The 23,269-nt window shown below is 33.8% G+C and overlaps 1 non-coding gene and 1 pseudogene across 1 annotated transcript; both read right to left on the minus strand.

Annotated features, from left to right (window-relative positions):
• Window positions 1–14,146: 14,146 nt before the first annotated feature.
• On the minus strand, window positions 14,147–14,265 carry LOC112469291. Its single transcript, XR_003042605.1, has one exon. It is a non-coding gene; the product is annotated as a 5S ribosomal RNA (ribosomal RNA).
• Window positions 14,266–16,075: 1,810 nt separating this feature from the next.
• Window positions 16,076–16,194, minus strand: LOC112469365 (annotated as a pseudogene).
• Between the last annotated feature and the right edge of the window lie 7,075 nt (window positions 16,195–23,269).

The following is a 23,269-nucleotide window of genomic DNA, read 5'->3' on the forward strand; positions in this document are numbered from 1 at the left end:
CTTTAACACACACCCAGACACACATCTATATCAATCTAATTGGCATGATTATTGTGAAAAAAATAAAATTTAACACCCAAGTATGGCTTGAATGTTTTATAAACTATTGTCAGCATACTCCTTAAGAGAAAATTTAAAAAATCAAACAAAAAACAAGCAAACGATAAGAGGCCAGGCTTTGTTATTCTGAAGATATCTTTTGAAAGAGTAGTTACTATGATGAAAAAGCAGAAAATGGAACTAGACTACTCTCACATAATCCACAGGTCAAGTAACACATAGATCAGTAATTATACCTTTACCTGATCATGCATCAAACCATATGCATACTCAATAGCAACAATTTTTTTCACACATCCTGGGAAAGCAATGAGCTAAAGAATGTCAGATTCTATTGTGTGGCAGATGTGTTCCCTCTCATCAGAACCTACATGGAACCTTTTTTTTTTTTTTTTTCAATTTAACAATTTTTCTATTTACTTCAATTTAAACTTTGCAATACCTCCTGAGATTAGCAAGCTTTTTCTACAGGGAAGAAAATTAACATGCTTACAGAGCAGGTTTTCCTAAGCTATCACAAAACTAAAAGGCAGCTGCCAACTCCCCTGAAACAAAAGTGGCAGCAGAATGGGGTGGAAAAAGATACTTCAGAAAATCCTATATTCTGTTAGCACCTTCCCTCTTAAATACAAAAACCTTAAATATCAGAACAGACAACCATGAAGGTGACACTTCAAGAAAACTAAAGAAGGTGAAATCTTGAATGGTTTTGCTTGAATTGTCCATTTAATGCATATTTGACCCAGACTAAAAGGAAAATATCAGGTTATCCTGACACAATTTTCCAAGTCACTTGAATTTTCCTTTAAAGAAACGAGAAACATGCATCCCCTTAAGTAGAGCAATACATTTTTTGTGCATTGCTCAGGAATTTAAAAGGCATCTGTAATTATTAAATCTTTAATATCTGGCATTAAATACATTATTTCCTACTAATTGCCCAGAAAAAAAAATCTATATATTTGCAAATAGCAGCACCTTTATTTTTATTCCTCTTTTCAAACCTCTTATCTTAGTTGCAAAAGCCAAAGATTCATGTCATTTATAATGGTATTTCTGGTTGAATATTTTTTTATTCTTTGTTTTCTCACAGTTTACAAACCAAACCACTTGCCATTAATCTCTCTAGACAGAACATCTGAAGGTCAGATATTACTTTTATTAATATCAGTCACTATTTGGAGTAAGGAAAGTGTGTGTTAGAACATTTATGCCAGAATATTTGCCATGTTAATTACATAAGTGGTGAAAGGAAATGCTTCTGCATTGTGGGATAAGATTATAAGGCAAATTATTGCAAGTGCATCCAAACAAAGACCTGAAAGCTGACCAATAATCTGTGAAATCCACATTGAATCCAGTTGAAGTTCATGTGATGTGTGCACTATACTGAAATCTCAGAAATTCTGTGCCATATGTGAAAATTATTTTTAAGAGCATGAGCTTTCTTAATATGTGGACTTTCATTTATTGAAAAAATTAAAATGTCTATATTGATAGTTTCTTAATGTAGGAGAAAATGAAATTAAAAATGTGAAAAATTTGTCTTACAAAAACTATCTCTAAATATTGTACTTTACATGTGCACTACAGTGGAAATGCATTAGTTTGTTCAAAAGCTTAACAAAGGCTATATGTAGTTTTCTAATATAGATATATATTAATGTAAAAGTTGTGAAACTTCTAGAAAATAATTTCAATTTTCCTATTTTGGACAATAAAAGAACATATTGTTTTTCTTTTCCCATAAGTCAGGATATTTATTCAGGTGTTTTTTTTCTGGAAGAAAAATCACATGAAAGCCAAAATCAACTCACTGATATTTCTCTACAATTGTTCTACTTTTGATGTTTTTGAAAGTTTTTCTTGAAGCCAAGAAGTTGAGGATGTGTATTGTCATTCATATAATGGATGCGTATAGTCATGTTCCATATATATCTTACATGATGAAGATATTAGCAAAGCACCATTAAAATTAAAATATTGTAATTTGTAAAATGCTCAGGAGCCAATTTTAAATCTGCTACATGAATTTGACTTGACACATGTGTATGAAAATATTTCAAAGATAGAGAAGTTAACTGTCATCTACCATGTAATATATAACTGAATTTTGCTGTATTTAAAAAAATGTGGCTTTAACCCCATTCCAGTCATCTACTGATGCATAACAAACCACCAAACTTAATGGTTTAAAATGATTTAAAGCATTTATTTTGTTACAAATCTGTAGTTTGGGCAAGGCTTAGTGGGGGAGTTTATCTCTGGTCTATGCATCAACAACTGGAGTAGCTCAAAGGCTGGAAGCAACTGAATGACTGGGGCTAGAGTCATCTAATGTACAGGTTGACAAACTATACAGCCCATGAGCCAAATCTAACTAACCACCTATTTTTATAAATAAAGTTTTATTGGAACACAGCCTTGATCATTTGTTTATGTACAGTTTTAGCTATTTTTGCCTGTAATGGGATTATTGAGTATCTGTATCAGAGACTATATGGCCCACAATGTAAATATTTATTAGCTAGCCCTTGTCAGGAAAAAAAAAAAAGTACTGACTTCTGATATAAAAGCTCACTCGCTCACGTGTTTGGAGGTTGATATTGGCTGTTGACTAGAACGTCAGCTTGGGTTGTGGCCAAAAATCTTACTTAATCTTCACCATATAGTACTTTGGTTTCCTCTAACATGGTGGGTTCTAACAGTGAGCATCTCAAGATATATGAAATGGAAAAATTCCCTTAAGCCCTGAGCAGTAACATAGTCCAGCTTTAAGGGAAGTGGCATCTATACTCTCATCTCTTGAAAAAAAGAGTGTTAATGAATTTGGAGGTTATGTTTTAGAATCACTATGAACTCATGACATTCCAATAATATATATTCATAATATTTATGTCACATAAATTACTTATATATTCTTCAAATATTTACTGAGCCCTTATAATGTAGAATACATCTTTAACAAAATAGATATGTTATTGTGGCTGATAGATGAATAATAATCATGTAAATGAAAATAAGAGCATGACAAGTTTAGAGAACAAGAGAACAATTACTACAACAAAGAGTGAATGGAAGGATTAGGAGTGGGACTAATTTTGGTCAAGGAGAGCCTTGCTCCACTGGTGTCATTTTAGCTGACAAGAAATAGCCAATCCTGAAAAAAAGATAATTGCCAAGCACAGCAGGCAGAAAGCTAGCAAAGGCAAACACCATTTAAAAGAAAAAAAAAAAAAGCAAGCTAGGAATATTTTAGGGGAAGGAAGAAGACAAGAGTGACCAGAGCATAATTGGTAAAGGACCAAAAAGAGATCCAGTCAGAGAGGTAGGCAAGGATCAGACCATGGAGATCTTACAGACATGTGGGATTTTATGCTAAGCCGAATGGGAAGCTATTAGCGTTGATCAGGGAGAGGCTTGGTCTGATTTCATTTATAAAACTTACTCTGACTGCTAGGAGAAAGGATAATGGGGTAGGAGGTAAAGCGATAGAGAGGGTAATTAATGGAAGGGGAGATGAAGATGGTAAGCAGGAGAAAGCAGAAAGACCAATTGGAAAATAACTGCTAGAGTCAAGGCAAGAGACAATGGTGACTCCAGCTAGGGTGCCGGCAGATGAGATGAAAATAAGTTGAACAAAAAGAATCTGGAAAATAGACCAAGTAGGACTTAATGTTTGTGTATTGGGGGCTGGTGTGTGTGTGAAGAATCAGACAAGATGGTGTGGTGAATTACTCCTGAAACTCCAGTTTACTTAGCAGTGATCTAGCCTGAGATTTAGTAGTTGAAAGAGCTGCACGCAAACTCAGCACCTACCAAAAGGGATTCCCCTTCTCTGGCAGTCTAAATCTGACAAAGCTGAAGTTTGTAGCAGCCTAACTTCTTCGAAAACTCCTTACTCAACTAGCATCTGAACCTAGACTCTTTGGTGTCTAACTTTGACTTTTTTTCTCACAAATAAGGCTGTTCCCATGTTTAACTCTACAAATGTAGGACTTGCGGTATCTTCCCCTGAACCACGGCCCCAATGCCTGTGCCAGATGTATCATCGCACTGTGAGCCTCTCTGTAGGATAATAAGAGAACGGGGAATTGTCTTAACCTTTTCCTTTAAATGTCCCTAATAAAGTATATTCTTCAGGCCATTTCACATGATTCTAACATCACCACAGAGAACGAAAAGGAAGCAATTGAGTGACGCCTTAGTTTTTGGTCTGAGCCAACTGATGCCATTTACTGAGATAGAGAAGAAAAAGAGCAGCAGAGTTTGTGTGTCTGTGGAAGGGGGAGTAAAGTGAGAATTAAGAATTCCATTTGACCATACCATGTTTGATGAGCTATTCCATATTATAGTCACAGATGGCAGGTGGAGAGTTATACTGAGTCAGAGCTCTCAAAAAGACTTAAAAAAATAAAAATAAAAATAAATTTAATGCCACTACACATATACCACTAGTCATCAAATACCCTACATTGACTATAATGAGAATGAGAGTTCTTGGAATAGGCAGCAAAATCAGGCAGGTAGGCTCACTCCCAGGCTTGGGAACCTCTTGGTCACTGGTCTCTAGGGGTTCCCACCTGACAGAGAGAAAGACATCCTTCTTACCATGAGCTTTGGAAAGAAGTAGCTTTGGGAAAAAAATTAAATTAAAAACAAATTATTCGAGATATTGTAAATAATTTCTAACTGCATTCTGACCAGGAGCTGGGTTTGATCAATAACCAATATACAGAAAATGTTGACAAACCTCTTACCCAATTTGATTACAAGCAGACTAAAAGGGGAAAATGTAGGACTCGATCCAAAAAAAAAATGTAGGAAAGACTTCAAGAGCAGAAGTCACTTCTTATCACCTCGTTTTTTTGTTTTGTTTTGTTTTGTTTTGTTTTGTTTTCTTTTCTTTTCTTTTCTTTTCTTTTCTTTTCTTTTCTTTTTTCTTTTGTTTCAACCTGGGAGAAAGGCTGGTTGGGAAGACAGAATGAGAAAACCCTGAGAGTTAGTTATTTCCAGTTATGAATTCAGACTCAGCAAAAGGCAAGCCCAGCAAGGAATGAAAGAAGTTTTAAGAGGCGAGCAGAGGGTATAAAGAAAAAGGTGCTTGATCCCCTTCAGTGTGTGCCCCCTCTATCCACTATGGATTAATAATCCTTGGGCAAATCCTTGGATTCTCATTGTTTCCCCCTCTTTATTCAGAAAGGGAGTAGAAACAGATCCTGCTGAGTGGCAGGTGAAGATGGGCATGTCAGCTTATATTCATGGTTGTCTCTGAAATCCTGTGTTAAGAATGTACTCTCACCTTGAATTAGGAGAACCATACAAGTCCAGTGGTAACTTGCATTAAATAAGCACAGCCAGCTCTGATATATAAAATTCATCAATTTGTTGTAAAGTTAAAATGAGTTAATGTATGATCAAGTGCTTGGAACATTCTGAGGCACATAGTAAATATTCAACAGCTGTTAGTTAATATTATTATTTCTATTTTAGAATTTCCAAGATTAACTATATTTCTTGACACTAGCTTAGATATTTACAACTTAAAATCTGATGCGCTGGCCTGTGAGAAGTGACACTCCATAGGAAATGATCTTAGAGCTGGTAAAACAAACCCTCACATTAAAAAAGAAATTGTCTGAAGACAAGAATTTGTATAATAGAAGACAGTTTACACATGTCTGAATTCAGCTTCTCTTCGTCTCACTAAAAGTGGACGCAGCAAGTACTGAAAATACATTTGGATGCTTTACCCTGAATGTGCTGTGACAACATTTCAAGCATTTTCAAAAATACTCCTTTTCTGCTTCAAGATGTAGCTCCAAATTTTGATGACAGAGATGCTAGTTTGCTTGCTTGGATTTTAGTCTTCACATTTGTTGAAACATAGCTAAATGAGATATAGGAAGACACAATACAAATAGCCTTGCACAAAAGATTTCAAATCAAATGACTCTGGATCTATTTCCAGCTGTCTACATGTGCACTTTTACAGTTGTCAACTTCACTATTCCTTTCATAAAAAGAGAGTCCAACTGCCCTAATTCATCATTCCTCAGGCTCACCCCAGGAATTTATCTGTTATGTCCAAGACTGAAAATGACTTTAAGGCCCTGTGTCAGTCACCTGTAAGTGAACATAAATAATAACCCTGGAGATATCATTTTCAATAGCCCAGGTGCCAGTAGGCTTTGCTTTATGTGTAAGTGACATAGATGTTGATCCATATTGTATGATTTCAAAGGAACTAAAAATGACCTTTTGGGAATTTCCTAAATCTCTTCTATATATTTTCTGATCACAGAAATTTTTCATAGAAGGAACTTAAGAGTTAACAACTAAAAAAATTTGATGGGAAACAAGCATGTGCTTAAATTTACACGATGGTCATTTTACATGTATGTGTGTGTATTATATATATTATATACCATACAACAGATAATAAGGTGCATTACTGTAGGAAAAGAGAAACCACATGGGTACCATAGTTCTGTGTTGGAGAAATGTGGGGAAGACAACAATATCACATTGGGGGCTAAGGAAAAGAAGGGACAGAGCATAGAGAGGGGAGGCAGGGAACACAGAAAACATTTGGCGTTTGTGTGATCATAAAAAATATATATTGGTTTCTGCCTCCAGTTCCTGGCACAGAACCCCTTGAAACCCTTATAATTTCTTAAATGATAAGAGCATTCAGAGCATCTTTTGTTTTAAATTTGGTCTTTGACTCCGGTTCCTGACACAGGGCTCCTAAAACATAATTTCCTGGGTGATAGGAGTATCTTTTGTTTTAATGAAGTGACTTTGGGTGGGCTCCTGGATGAGGTCTGGTGACCGGAAAGACTAAACCATGATTTGAAGCTTGGAATTTTCAGCCCGGCCCACCATTCTCTTGAGAAGAGAGAAGGGCTGAAAATGAAGTTAATGATCAATCACACATCCATGATGAAGCCTCAATAAAAATCCCCAAAGCATAGGGTTTGGAGAGCTTCCAGACTGAACACATCTAAAATGGGAAGGTGACAGCACCCCAGTTCCATGGGGACAGAAGCTCTGAATTCCAGACCTTCCCAAACCTCTCCTACAGATCCCTTCATCTGGCTGCTTATCTGTATCTTTTATCATATCTTTAAATAAATTTGTAAGTGTAACTGTTTTTCTGAGTTCTGTGAGCTGCTCTAGCAAATTAATCAAACCCAAATCAGAGGACATGGGAACCTCAAATTTGCAGCCTGTGAGTAGCCTAAGACTTACTGCTTGCAATGGGAAGTACATCTGAAGTGGAGAGAGGACAGTCTCGTGGGACTGAGCCCTTAGCCCATGGGATATGACACTATTGCCCGGGAGATATAGGAGACTCATAGGAAGGAAAAACTGTAGGCTTTTCTAATACAGTCTTTGTCTGTTAATTGACTAAAGACAAGAATGTCTCAACAAAAATTTTTGTTAGTTATCAGGCACTTTCATATATGAAAAAGTTCAATCCTATGTGATTTCTAGAGGGACACAATCTAATCATATTTTTCCTGAACTAATTATCTTTTCACCAAGGCAGAAATCAGTTTCATAGCCAGTGGGCTTAACATTTTCTGCTAAAAAGTTTTTTTTTTATTTTTTTTTTTATTTTACATAAATCTTAAAAGCAAACCTTGATTTTTCTTTGCAGACTCAGATTCACTGATCATGTGACATCATTTATTACTGACAATACTATTATGTACAGTGACTGAGGTGGAATTAATAGGTTGATTTGATAGGTGCTGGTTGAGTGGGTGATAACTCACCTTTGTTGAACCTCTGCATTTCCATTGTTTTATGTGTGATACGCTATACACTTTCTCTAATCATGTGGTTTTTATTAATGTTTTGAAATAACATTGGGTCTTTTTAAGACAGTCTGAGGAACTAAAAGCTCTCTCTACAATCAGATAGGAATTCATTGCCCTTCAAAACATAGTTGAATTATTTTTAAAATATATAAGTTGGTGATTTCCTTTTATTTCCTTTTCCTACTTATAAATATGAATTCAATCAAATTATTACCATGACAAAGTTGAAACTACATTAATTTCCTTACCCAGTAAATCATCCTTCACTGGGAAAATCTGGATTCTATCACTTATTTCACTGTTACCTAATTCTAACATATACAGGTTGAATATGAATAAATTTTTGCTCTCAGTAATTTCTTTTGAAAATATTTTTCTAGTTTTATTGAGATATAATTGATACACAGCCCTGTATAAGTTTAAGGTGTACAGCATAATGATTTGACTTACCTATATTGTAAGTCAAGTGAAATGATAACCAAAATAAGTTTAGTTACTATACATCATCTTATATAGCTAACGAAGAAATAATAACATTTTTCCTTGTGATGAGAACTCTTAGGATCTATATCCTTAATAACTTTCAAGCATACTACACAACAGTGTTAACTATAGAATCATGTTTTACATTATATCCCAGTACTTATTTGCCCTATAACTGGAAATGTGTACATTTTGACCACCTTCATCTAGTTCATTCTGTAATTTCTTAAGGCATCATAAATGTTAGGTACACTTTGGATCATATGCAGTTAGATACAAATATACATATAACATGGTATTTTGGTTTTATAAGAATTATTCCCTCTATAAATTGCAAGACACTGTGGGCAATAAATTCTGAATAAATTAAACTTCTGCCAAATGTTTATTTGGATGCTTTTCCTTTTAACAAATTTTCATTAGATTATTTTCTAAAGAAAAAACAATTAAGTACTTTTCCATTCAATTTAGGTGCTAACCAATGAGTTTTTCTATGGCTTATATGAAACTTAAGAACAGTACATGTACTGGTTTATAACAATGATGGTCAAAAGCAACAACAAAAAATATGGATCAGAAAGTATGTTTTCCATAAGTGGGCAATGAGAAAGCATATATGTAGTTTCTGCCATAGTCCTGGCTGTCACATTGGTGTGAAGCCTAATCACACAGAGAGTGTGACTTAAAAATCCATGGAAAGTGGCTCAGGCCTAAAATGAAACTTTCACCTATCAGTCACACTCTAAAAATCCCACTCTTTGAGAGTAATTAATTTAAGTTAACCCCTATGATTTTTTAACATTCTCTTTCAGAAATTCAAATTTCTTTGACAGGGATAAAACCTTATGTCACTTACACTTCAAGAAAAATGACTTTATTTAACACTGCTCATCATGACAGGAGAAACATAGGGGCAGCATTAGGTCACCAGCTGTCACGGAAGCATAAGTAGATTAGACAATAAAAAGCAGTACAGAAACTGAAGATAAACTGCTAGCTTCACAGTTTTTCCCAAGATGGCCCTATTCAGCTAAATATGTCTCTAAGATAACAAACTTTTCTTTCTTACAACTATGTTCTTTCTTGACTTCTAGGCAAGTTTATCCATAATTCTTAAATCTTAGTTAAGTTTTAAATATAGCCCAAGCATTGGGTCAGACCAAATGGATTTGAATACCAATCTCTACCAAGATGGTAGAATTTTTAACAAACTCTTCAGCTTTCCTGAACTTTTTCAGAGATAATAATGCCAACCTTTCTGGATTGTCGTGAGGATTAAATGATGCCTATTTAGGGCTTAGTAGAGAACCTGCTCATAGCAAACATTCACAAACTGTAGTAATTACTAGATTTATCAGGGTCATGGACAGAGTGGTGCACAGTATGATATAAGCAGTTGGACAGTGATCTGTGAAATAATAAAGAGAAAGAGGTGAAAGAGAACCTTGAAAGAGGAATAATGACATAAATCAGACTGGCTCACAGTGTTTGCCTTGTTCTTGGTTCAGTTTCACTATGAGAAATGCTGTCTTCCCATATACAAGGACATCCCTGAAAATTCCTAATGACAGGGAATATTAAAGAGGCAGGTAGAAAAGGTTGAGAACCACATGATTTCACTTTTCTGTGGCATATAAATCTGAAACAACAAATGAACAATACAAACAAACAGAGACTCATAGACACAGACAACAGTATAGTGGTTACCAGAGAGAAGGAGGGAGGTAGATAAGGGTAAAGGGGGTGAAACATAAGGTAATGGAAGAAAATTTATCTTTGGGCAGTGAACAATTTAAATCTAGATGATTTTATTAACCAACGTCACCCTAATAAATTTAGTAAATAAATAAATAAAAAATAAAGAGGCTGGCCTCAACATGGCGTCCAAGCTAATGGACCAGTTGGAACTGAATCTGTCACTCAGATATCTGTATATGATGTTTTCCTCCTGATCCTTTTCTCTTCACCGTGGAGACAATTGTTCCAGAATAATCAATCCTCAGTCCTTTTCCCTCACCTCACCACCACAAATACAGTCTAAATGCCATTTCAAAATTACTTTCTAATGAAATTTAAAAAAAAATGAAGACTGAAATAATTAGAAGACACATAAGAACATCATGTCAAAATAAAGGCCTCCTGCATTCAATTAATAAAAAAATTAATTAATCCAAATTGCAGGGAATCCAGACTTTACAAAACCATTATTAATTTATATTTGCATGGACTTGAACATCTACGTGCAGATTCTGCTTTAAACAAATATACAATTATTCTTATCAGATTAAAGATATCACTTAAGCAACAGAATGATGACTTTTAATCATGCTATTACTTTTACAGCTCTATTTTTATCATGTGGGTACAAATAAAAATATTTAATCATTTCCACAAAAATATACTTTTCAAAAGAGAAATCATTCTAAGAGTTAATGTCCTGAGAACAATTTTGAAATAGAAACTATTAAGCAGTAAACTATGTAAATGGTATCACAGTAGTGGTGTCTGGTTCTAGAGGCCATGATATGTAATGCCACAATGATAGTTTCCTGTCAGAGGGTGGACAGCAGCTTAGAAGCCCAGGAAGCATCTATTTCACAGGAAGAGTGACAATATGATCATACATATATTGAGAATAAGTGAGATTATTATTATCCTTTCCTTTAGGTTTTATAATAGGTTGTTTTTCTTCTTCATGTCTTTATCTATTTACTTCCATCTTCACATGTGTCTAATTTTCCAAATGATGTCTCCAGTAACTGTATTTTCTGTTCAAAAGGCCTCGAATGTCATCTATATTGTATTGTTTCACTCTGACCCTCTAGTTTCAAATATATTCAACTATCAAGACAGTTTAAATAACTCATTTTTCTTCATTCGCCTCCACTCCCATCCTAGCATGTACTCTTGAACTCCCACTTCCACTGAGTAAAGCTGAAGGGAAAGACGGTACAGAAAAGTAATTATTAGTGTGGTTTTTGGTGTTAGACATGCTTGAGATCAAACAGAGGTTCTACCTATCTTCTTTTCATCCTGGAGACAAAATTATGCAAAAGATTCTAGTACTTCCTAAAAGCATGAATTTGGACACGGGATAACCTCTGTGTCTGTGGATTTGGGAAGATAACTTTGACTATTTATAAGATCATGGAGAAGATAAATGAACTATTTCATGCAAAGCTCTTAGTAAAGTACCTGGCACATAATAAATTTTCTACACATAGATGTCAATCATTAATAATGTTATTGCCATAATTATTTATTTAGAAGCACCACCCCATTTATAACAATCTATCCTTCCTCATCTCAAAGTGATGTGTGCACCTGTATTATGAGTGGTAGATTAGGACGCATAGTTGTCAGATTGAAGAGTCTGAACTTTTTATTTCATGGTGAGTAATTGAGTTTTCTGGTAAAAAAAAAAGTCATAAGCAAATTTGCAGTCTTTAAAGACGGTACTTAGAGCAGTATATAAAGTGTATCAGAACAGAGAGAATGGGGTGAAGGCCTATCAGTTAGGAGGTCACTAGAAAACTGCAATAAAGGGTAATTTATTTCTGTCTGTTGGAAGTGAGACAAAGAGAATAACATAATTCCCATGTCCCAAGCTTGAATAGAAACAAAATATCAAAGGATAAGGTGATGGGTGTGCATTTTATTGTGTTAGACTTCAGGAGTCTCAGATTATTAATAATAAAGATGTACAGCCAGCAATTAGAAACAGGAGTCTAAATCATAAGAAATTAATCAGTGCTAGAGACAAAATGCCACATGTACATATTGTTTGAAGCCATAGAATTAAATAAGCTCATTGAAAAAACATTGTCTTTTGTTTATATAAAAAATCCAAGGCACTGGTAAAAGCATCCAGTGTATTAATGAGAGAGACTAAAAATAAACAGAAGAGCAGAGTTTTTTCAAGAAGGCGTGGCAGAGAATTGGAGCCACATCTCTAAACCTGCGTTTCTTCTTCCTGGGCCCACTTTTCTCAGCCCTGCCTCACAGTTAAATGTAGCCACAGAACTGAATTCTAGGCAAGAGAATAGGAGCAAGTTGATATATGCCACTTCCACACCTGGGTCATGAAATCTACCGCTTGCGTCTCTATGTTTATCCAGCTGGATAACAACTCTCAGAGCAATCTAGGCAAGTTGTTGAAGATAATATAGTATTAAACATAGCATAGCTGCTCTCAAACTGGGCCCCATAATAAAAGTGTAAAATTGGCCATATCCACTATCCCCAGTTCTAAATCCCTATCTGGACCCCCACGAGTCCATGACATGAGTAAGAATTAAACTTCTACAGCGTTTAGCCACCACTTAAATTGTAGGGTTTCTTTGTCACAGCAGTGAGCCTTCTTAACTAATATTGAAAGGCCATTTATAAGTCTTGACTGAAGAAGATGAGGACTGAGAGGCCTGGAGATTTAATGTTCTTCAGAGAGAACTTTTGGGAGAGTGATGAGAATAAACCTATGTTTTTGAAAGTTAAAGAGTGATTGTGAAATGTAGAAATGGAGACAATGAATGCAATTTTTGGAAGGGAGAAGGATTTCATACTGAACAAAGTAAGAGATGGTACAATAACCTGAGCAGAACACAAGGTGAGAAAAAGATTTTTATAAGGTTGGAGAAAAGTAACAGTATCTAAATATTAGACAGGGGAAAACAGTCAATGGAGATACTGAGAATGAAAATGCAAGAGGAAGAAAGATAACCAAGCAAGGCCATAAAAAGAGGGAAAAGATGACTGAGGCTGGTGGCGCACTTAGCCTTTAAAAGAAGCAGCACTTTTCTTATTTTTTAATAAGCAGGAAGGAGATAATTTACAAAGAAAAAGTGAGCGGATAAGAAGTCAGCATTCACCATGTAATGAGTGTTGTGTGTACGCAGTTCAATTAACCATGTAAAAATGTCAAACTACCTTTTAGCTTCTGGGGATGTGATAAGTTCTTCTGTAAAAATAATAACTCTACAAAAAGAAGCTTGTGGTTATATTGATGCTTTGGAATGTTTGCAAAGATAATGCGGATCTGGTATCCCTTCTTAACCTGAAGTCTATTAACATCAACGTGGATAGCACAATTTAACAAAGTTTAGCTTTGGGAAAGCTTAGTTATTCCACAAATATTTCTTGAGTGTCTACCACATGTTAGGAGTATAGATATAATTGGGAAAGAAAAACAGCAAGTAAGTAAGCAAACGAGTAATTCTAGATTGTAAGTGCTGTGGTTAAAGTGATCTGATAACTTAAAAAGAGAATAAGAGAGGTTGAATGGGGGAAGATAATCTTTCAGTTTACCCACAAGCCTGTATTGAAACTGTTTTTACCTATAAATTGGTAAATTATGATAGAGGATAAGTGAAACTATAATTATTTCAATGATTTGTCCAAAGTTATACCATTTTTGCTATCCATCCTAATTTCTGGTATCATCTTTATAGCAAATTTAATTTCAACTAGACCTTATTTGAACCTATACAGTTTCAGAAAATAAAAAAAAATGCTAAAAATGATAGTTTTGTTGTATATCTTGTTTCGATAGTACCGTATTAAGGTACTATTTCAATCAAACAAGTTGATAACTTTATTTTAAGAATTTTGTTTTGAAACATCTACTAAAATTATATGCATGCACATCATGCATATATACTATAAATATCAATTACTATTTTATTTTTAGGAGAGACAACCCTTCGTTGACCACACAGATTGCAAGGACCTTGTCAGCCAACAGTCCCTTATATTTTTTATTTTTTAAATACTTTTTAGGCCTACAGTACCTGGTCTTCCTAGGTGGTCTCCCATCCAAGTACTAACCTGGCCTGACCCTGCTTAGTTTCCGAGATCAGATGGGATCGGGCTTGTTCAGGGTGGCATGGCCATAGACAAATATCAAGTATTATTAATATTTAATAGTAAAATACACAACATTAAGTAACAACATTGTGTGAACTACTATTTAGCATTTTTTATCTTTGTGAAAAACTGTTTTCAAGGATGAGTAAAAATAAATAACTCATTTTCAAGTATGTTGCTTTCAATGTATGTGAGTTTCTGAGAAAATTCTTTTAAAAAGTCAGTTTCACAATATTTTTTATTTCATTACTAAAATAAATTATGAGATAAATCACACACACAAAAAAAAAGACAGAAAGAAATGAATAATAGTCTACGTGCAATTGATTTTTCCTTTATCTGCTCTGAAGCTTTAGTCAAATGGCCAGTAATATAAAGTGCTTATGGTTTTCTAGATTGGAATTACAGTTTCTTGACCTATCTGATTTAGGCTCGATCCTTGTCAAAGTTTTTCATTTTAATGAATAGAAAACACTTTTGAAGATGCTTTGAATCTTATTTCTCTTTTACACTGGAACCTAAAAATTTGAAAAAATATTTCTCTCCAAACATAACCATGATATCACAGATTGTATTCATTTTCATTAAAAAAAAATAGAGTACATTTCAAAGGAGTACTCTTGATATTCAATGGGATAAAGTAATGAGTTATTTTAAGAATACTTCCAATTTTTAATATCATAAATTTTACTTTCTTACCTAGTGTTCCAAAATAATACATGAAGATTATGTAAACAACTTCATCTGCTTTTTTCTTTTTTCTACAAGAATCTTCTCCTTGATTTTGAAATACTATATTTTGAAGAAAATAAATCATGCCAGATACATTTGCTTTTATGTATTTATTATTTTCATTTCAATATAAGTTCTTAATGTCATTTCACTTAGCTATTTTGTTTGCTATAATTTCAACCTCCTCTAGTACTAATTATATATTTCAAAAAAAAATGACCTATATAAAAAAATAGACTTAAATGACGACTTTTACTAAATCTTAGGCCATAACATGGCTTTAACTTTCAATATGTTTTTCCTTTTGTAAACTAAAATATTACTTTATTAAAAATGTTCTTTAACTGGGATGACAAAAAGAATGATTAATGATGGAAGATGGCAGGGTTTCATAAATTTTAATTAAATATGTTAATATTAAATACTATGTTTTACAAGTAGTACCTTAAATTAAATTATGTTGTAACAATTCTTATTACTCAGGCTGAAAAATATATACATTATATATGTATAACATATATGTATAATATACATATAATATATATAATAATTATTATACTAAGACCAGAAACATAAGTAAAACTAAGTTATGAACACAATTTGAAATCTTTCAACCAGATAAAACACCTGTAAGCTTTTCCTAAGATAAGTTAGGAGCCGTTACACATACAGCCCTAAAAACAAATGGGAAAGTTGTCTTATTGCAGCCTCTACAATTTCAGGTCCCAAACAGAATTTGAACTGGGGATTACAATACATACTAGAATTTCTTTTCATTGTTTTTCCTATTTACTGATGTGTTAGCCTCACTGATTTTACAAGTTGGAGTTAAAAAGTATTTCATTAACTTCTCAGGGTTTCTGATTTATAAATAAAATGCATATTTTAAAATAAAATATTGGAAGCCTTCTAAATTCTTCCCTCTGTTAGAAAACAACTATAGTAGACTAAACCACTGTTAAGAAAACACTACATCCACACATCCCACCTCTGTATTCCCTGGCTTCTTCTTCTTCTTCTTTTTTTTTTTTTTTTAGGCAACACTTGGTTGACCTCACAGATTGCAAAGACCTTGTCAGCTTACAATTCCTTATTTTTTTTTATTTTTACACCTGCAGTACCTGGTCTTCCTAGGTAGTCTCCCATCCCAGTACTAACCAGGCCCAACCCTGCTTGGCTTCTGAAATCAGACAGGATCAGGCTTGTTCAGGGTGACATGGCCGTAGACTCCCCTGCTTCTTGATTATGAGATGGGCCACATAACTTGTTTTAGAAAGATTATAGCCCAGATAGCTTGCTGGTCCCAGAATTTTGAGAGACATTAGGAGCAGGCCTAAATCTATTTCGTTGCCCAATGCCAAGCCGGCAAGTCTAGCTTAGATTGGCTGAACCTCAGACAACCTGAAGACAGATGAATGAGAAATAATTTGTATATACCACTGAGATTTTTATAGTTGTTTATTATTCAGGAATAGCTATTTATTACAAAAAGTTTTTGAGCAAAGGTGAATCATAAATTTCAAAGAAGAAAATAGACAAACTTTGTTACTATTAATTTTCCAAGAACATAATTTTATTTTCAAATTACCAAATGAATGTTTTTGTTTCTTATGTGTGTCACTGACTCTATGAAGTGGAGTTATGTTGTTACATATGTTATCTCTAATCCTCACAGAAATACATGAGATGGCATGACACCCATTTTATAGAAGAGGAAAGAGCCCAGAAAGTTAAAGGAATTGCACCTGTCTATCCAGGTGACATGACACAGAACTGCTGATTCGACTGATCCAGTACCCAGTAGAAATGCATGTCAAGAGTTGAAAAGAAAGATCTAAGTAATATGATAGAAAAGGAGAACACTTCTAAATAATAATTGTAAAATAGTGTGGACCAGACAGGCATCTGTAATCTGACATTTATCTTTTAGTCTGGGACAACAAATAGGGATATTTGTTCAAATCACTTCAATGTTCATCATGCAATCATTGTTCCTGATAGTCTCTAGATGATATTTTGGTTTCATAGAAATGATAATCATGCCATGTAAAATGAGAAAAATGATATTAGTACAAAGATACATTATAGGACAGAAATCCATAAACCAAAAGGCAGTTCTAAAATCCACTATTCGCACAGTCTCATTCTAATTGTGTATCTATTTCTATGTGAAGTTTTCCTCCTTGTTACCAACAGGCCAATCCATCTTGAATTCTCTAGTCAAAATTATGGAAAAATACATTCTGTTTGCCTTAGTAAATTACTACTATTTTAGAGATTAGAATTATTTATTATTGTTTAGAGTATAAAACTATTGTTAACTAGACTGTTTTAGAAGTGAGATCACATTGGGTCAGATTAAGTCCAAGTGTAATAGCCCGCTGAAATGTGAAAGGGTTAAAGAATAATTAAAACCTGAAACTGGACAAAGGAAGTCTATAACTTAGGCCTAGTTTCTGGAACCCCTAACCACATTCTGTTAATCATGAAACTTGTAACAATGAGCTCATACCCTAACTGCCAATTTTAGCCTGTGTAACCCTGCTTGCTTGCGTGGCATGAAAAATAATCAATTGTATATAAGCTGAAAATTACTGTTTGGCCATCGCCCATGGGAACACTGGCTATTGCCCATGGGAACATAGGCAATCACCCATAGGAACATAACATTCTAACAACAAGCTTTCTGCTTCTGTACTCCCCGCTTGCACACCTGACCAGTGGGTTGACAGGTAGTGAATAGGAGAAAGATGGACCTTTGTGTTTAAGACAGAATGAGGAATGGGATTTGGGGCTTAAAAACCTTGTATCTTGGCATTTCGGGGCTGCTCCTTTGCAAGGACAGCCGCCGGCTAATAAACTGTCTCCTGGTTAAGAGCACTCAAGTTGGGTCTGGTTATTCTGGACACAACACCAAGTAATAGCAATCCTTGATCAAAGAATAGGCTAGGCTGATTGGCCTGAACAGGATGCTGTGGGAAATGCAATCAGGAAGACCTACTGGACACCACAAATATTCACCAAGACATCTAGTATGGGCAATCACAGCAATACTAAAGTAGAGACCACCTTGAAGAGGAGTAGGTGACATTAATTCTCTCACATCTAAGTGGTTTCAGGTCTAAGCAAGTTCTTCTAGCTTTTGGCACATTCTATATTTCTGAATACTGAATAGCATAGAGAAAGTCAAAAAGCTAATATCTTAATTCAAAGAATTATAAAGAGCACATGTCGGGTGTAAATCAACTCGTATATGATTTGAGTTTCAAAACAAAACAATTCTTGCTCCTTTCTGATTTTCAACGGCTTCCAAAATATGCACATTTTCCCCAGAATTGGAATATTTTCAACCACTATGCCAAACATAACACTTTAATGGGCAGGGTCACCAGTTTATGAGGAAAGAGATTCCATACAACTGTGATGTCAGTGGTTCAGCTGCCTGTTTCTTTGAGCCTTCTTCAGATGCTTGAAGATTAATTCATCATCAGAAAAACTGACAAGCATTCATTTACCGAATAATGGTTTTCTAAATTCATAATTTATCACGTTATATGATGTCACTAATTAGATAAAACTATAATTTACAAGGGTGGAAATTCCTTTTGGCTAATCACTGTCATTTATTTGAGTAGTTGGAAAAGAAAATGAATATTTCCCAGTACAATGCATCTTAGAGTTTAGAGACTGTACCAAATCAAAAGCCAAGGTCACATCTGTCCTTCCCATCATCATATAAACTGCATTATGAAGAACTTATCTATAAATATGAGGCTAAAAGGAATATTGAAGAAAATATAAATGTGACCTGTATGGGTGTTAGGAGAGAGTACATAAACATTGTGAAATATGCTCTAAGAAAGCAAAATTAGACAAACAAAAATAATGAAGCAAAGAATGTTGTGAAAAGCCAATTCAGGAAAGGAATCGGAGTGGTATTTTATCTAAAAGAGTTTTAATATGTCTCTAGCCCATGGTTCATCGTGTTCATAGTATGCCTTTTAAAACCACAAAGAAAATAAGGCATGCTAAGAAATCTAATAACCAGTGTTATAAAAGTAAATCTCAAACCAGACTAAGGGTGGCCTTTATATAGTCTGAAAGTTGAGTTTTAGAAAGTTTTTGTTTAATGTACTAGTTTTCTGAGAGAATAAAATAAAAAAAATGTCACCTTCAAAAAACCGTATACTAAGCCTCTCCTCCAGTCGTCATGGGAAGAAATGATTATACCAGTACCGATGCTGGCTTTCTGATAAAACTGTAAAGCAATACGAAAAGATATCTGAAAGCATTTTAAAGTCCAAGTGAAAAAGTATAATCGGTAAGTTAACAAAATGACCTTTCTTGTTTCATTTTCATATAAACTTAAATGGAGATCGGGCAGTACATATCTTTCTCAAATTGCTAGAAAATAGTTTTTTTAAAAACTTATTACATTAAGATTTGTGTCTATGAACATTTCTTGAATGACAAACTCCAAAATTATGACATTCATGTCAGTATATAGGTCAAAGCAAGTGGAAATTAATTCAGTCAAAATATTATATTATTAAATTAATTTGATTCTTTAGGACCAAATTCTTGATATTCTTGGTGCCATTTTAAGTGGAATAATTGATGATTTTGTTAATCGGTCCTATTTTATGAGACCTTAGTATGCTGCCAAAATGGACCTGAGCTTTATATTGCTATTCTTTACTTTTTTATAGTCCTGGTCTTTCAATATGTTTGGTTAAAAACATGTGTTTACCATTTATATTTTTAAATTAGTATTTAAAAAACAATATTTTTCCAAATCCATATCATTCTAATAAATTTCCCAAGCTTCATATATTACTAATATTCCAATATTCTTCCACTTCCTCCAAAGAAAAGGTTTAACTTCACAGATGAAAAAATCACTGCTTGCAATAATATGCAATATTAAAAGTACATCTGACAGAGAAATATTTGTGCATATCACTTCTAGATTCTTGAACTTTTTAAAGTCAAATTATATAGCATTAGTAAATAAATTAACCACAGACTGTTTCGGGGTTCGTGTAAGTATTATGATGAAAATAAAACAATACAGGGAGGTGCAAGATCCATTAAGCTGGTGAGGAGACAAGATCACTAAATAAATAACGATAGTACAATAAACTAACATTTTACAGAGGGTAGATAGAAAGTATTTTAGAACCCTAATTTGGAAGCTTTTAAATCTATAGAAGTGGGAAAGAGAGATTCTTGGGGGAAGTTTCACAAAAAGATGGCATTTTAGCTGAGTTGGGAAGGGTAATTATAGTTTATTGCATAGATAAGAAGTAAGGAAGAAGAAATTCTAGGCAAAGAGAACAGCCTATAGAAAAGCATAAAGGCATAGGGGATAAAAGTATAAGATTTGAAAGAGAGATCTGGATTTTACTTAGCCTTGTCCACTTATTTTTTCTGTCACATTGGACAGCTTTTATGTAGCCTTTCCAAGCCTCTATTTTTTTTTTTAATGGCTAATGGTTATACTTTCTTCTTAGAGTTGAGCAAAGATTAAATGAGATAAAAATGTAAAATATTTGATATTATACCACTTATGATTCTACCTTCCAATATTCCTTCCAGTCCCTGTGTAGGACACTAAAGCAGGTAACATAATCAGGAAACTACACAATAATACAGTATAGTGTGGTCCTGTGAAAAATGGGCACCAGAATGATAACAAGTATTTGGATGTTTGTGGTAACAGATGGGAGTCCCTATAAAAGACTTCAAAAAGAGAATGTGATCAAACTTTTGTCCTAGAAATTCAACATTGCTGATCGTGTGAAAACAAGCAATTGAAGGATGTGAACAAAAGCAAAGACATCATTGAAATAATGAGGGAAATGAACTAAGAACATACACATGAGAGGAGAGTGAAGTAGAATCTTCACAACCTGAATAATTGCTGGGGATTGAGAAAAGAGGAGAAGGAGAATGACAGGAAGAGTAGGAGCCCAGAAAAACTCCTAAACATTTGAATCTAAGAACTCAGTAAAATAGGAATCAGATAATTAAACAAAAGAGAACACAATATATTACGAACTGTTCTGTGGTTCTAACTACCAGAGCTATAGGATCCAGAGATGGAAGTGATTCCTGGAAGCTAGAGCAATAAGAAGGATGACCTTTTAGAAGAAGATGGTCCTGAGTTGAGTTGATATATAAGCAAGATGTGCATTGGTGACCAGTGAACTCAAGTCATAAGATGGATTCACAACATAAATGTGCTAGGCTGAATTGACGTAATTCTATAATAGAATATGTAATTAAGTAGTCTTTTATGTGTTTATTTATATATTTATTTATGTTGCACTTGATTCCATAGAGGACTGAAGACAGCTAATGTTTTCTATATTTGGAAAAAGTTTTTTATAGTTTTTCCAGCTATAGTTGGAAAAAGTTAAGGATGACCTAAAATACTATGAAGAAAGGATGCATTAAAACACAAATAAAATAATAAACTATGGAAATAGTTTGCCAACTGAAAACTACAAGACATTATTAAAAGAAATTGAAGAAAATGCACAAAGAAATGGAAAGATATCCCTAGTTCATAGATTGGAAGAAGCAACATAGTTAAAATGGCCATATTACTCAAAGCAAAATACACATGTAATACAATTCCCATCAAAATCCCAATGGCATTTTTTAAAGAAATAGAATAAAAAATCATCAGAACTTGAGATGACCACACTAAGCAAAATAAGTCAGACAAAAAAAGTTGAGAACCACATGATTTCATGGAATATAAAACTAAAAGCAACAAAAGAACAAGACGGACAAACAAACAAAAATTCATAAACACAGACAATAGTCGAGTGGTTACCAAAGGGAAAAGGGAAAGGGGGATGAAGATAAGAGTAAAGGGGATCAAATATATGGTAATGAAAGATTTGACTTTGGGTGGTGAACACACAATGCAATATACAGATGATGTATTATTGAATTGTACACTTGAAACCTATATAATTTTATTAACCAATGTCACCCCCAATAAATTTAATTTAAAAAAAAAAGACAATTGGGAAATAACTTGTTTTTCAGTGGTCGTTTTGAGCAAAGATACTCAGCAATGGAGAAGCAATCAAGCATGATTTCAAGTGAGTAATAAACAGGGAGGTACCACCTTAGAATACCAGGCTCACTTGTTCAATGAGTTCTACCACACAAAAATTATAATCATAAATCTATTCTTTAAAACAAAATTACCTACAGGTACATTATTTTCTCATGTATCACATTTAACATGACAGTGGTCATTAAATCATCTTTTACAAGGAGTCATGTTTATTGTCTTTGCTTTTCTTTCAGTTCCAGTCTAATTGTGATTTTACTAATGGAGAGAATATATGGAATTACAGTACTTAGAAGTTAAATGTTAACTAATCAAATAAACAAGCAATCCAGCCAATAACAATGGAATCAATATGATTTTGGTCTACATCATGAAAACTGTAAGTGTGAGGGATTCCAGTCATATAATATGAAGAATCAGTGAAGTAGCTAGAGATATTGCACCACAGCAGAAAGGTTTTACGAGGGGACATGGTAGTTGTCCTTACATATTTGAAATGATTTAATCAGAAGCTAGGATTATGTGCTTTATCTGACCCTAAAGAGTAAAATAATTTTGGTTGGAAGTTATAGATTAGTTAGCTTCAATAAAACATATATATAAGAACTTTTAAAAATGCTGTCTATGAATGGAATGGTTGGCATTATGATATTCACAGCCACATTCTGAAACCTCAGAGAAAATTGAGTGAACCCCTTTCTGTGTGTTGTAGAAGGAAAGCATCCCAACCTGATCTGAGGAGCTCCACCATCCACCAGCAGGAACAGCTTAGACATGTCATATTCCTTCTGAACTTCTTATACACGGTAAAACTGCAAGACTACCACATATACTGCAGGGTCAATTGTGAGGAATAGATATAATTAAAGAATCAGAATGTGCCTAACATAATGAGCACTTAACAAATGTTAATTGAATATGACTTTGAAAATTCAACTTGTTTTATGTCAAGCACTGGTTAAAATATAACTCGAAGAACAAAGTAGTTAGCTTTAAAAATATCTATGAAAACATTTGCATATAGAGAAATCTGTATATACCTTCTTTTAAGTAAGTCTTTTATATCTTCCATTAAGCTTTATAATCTTCATTTATATATTATATATTTTGTAAAATCATATTTTATATATAATTACATATTTCTATTGTTTTATATATAATTTTAAATATATAAATAAATAACATAATTATATAAATATAATTAATACAT

Source organism: Pteropus alecto, unplaced genomic scaffold, assembly GCF_000325575.1.
Source record: "Pteropus alecto unplaced genomic scaffold, ASM32557v1 scaffold146, whole genome shotgun sequence".
Lineage (NCBI taxonomy): Eukaryota > Metazoa > Chordata > Mammalia > Chiroptera > Pteropodidae > Pteropus > Pteropus alecto.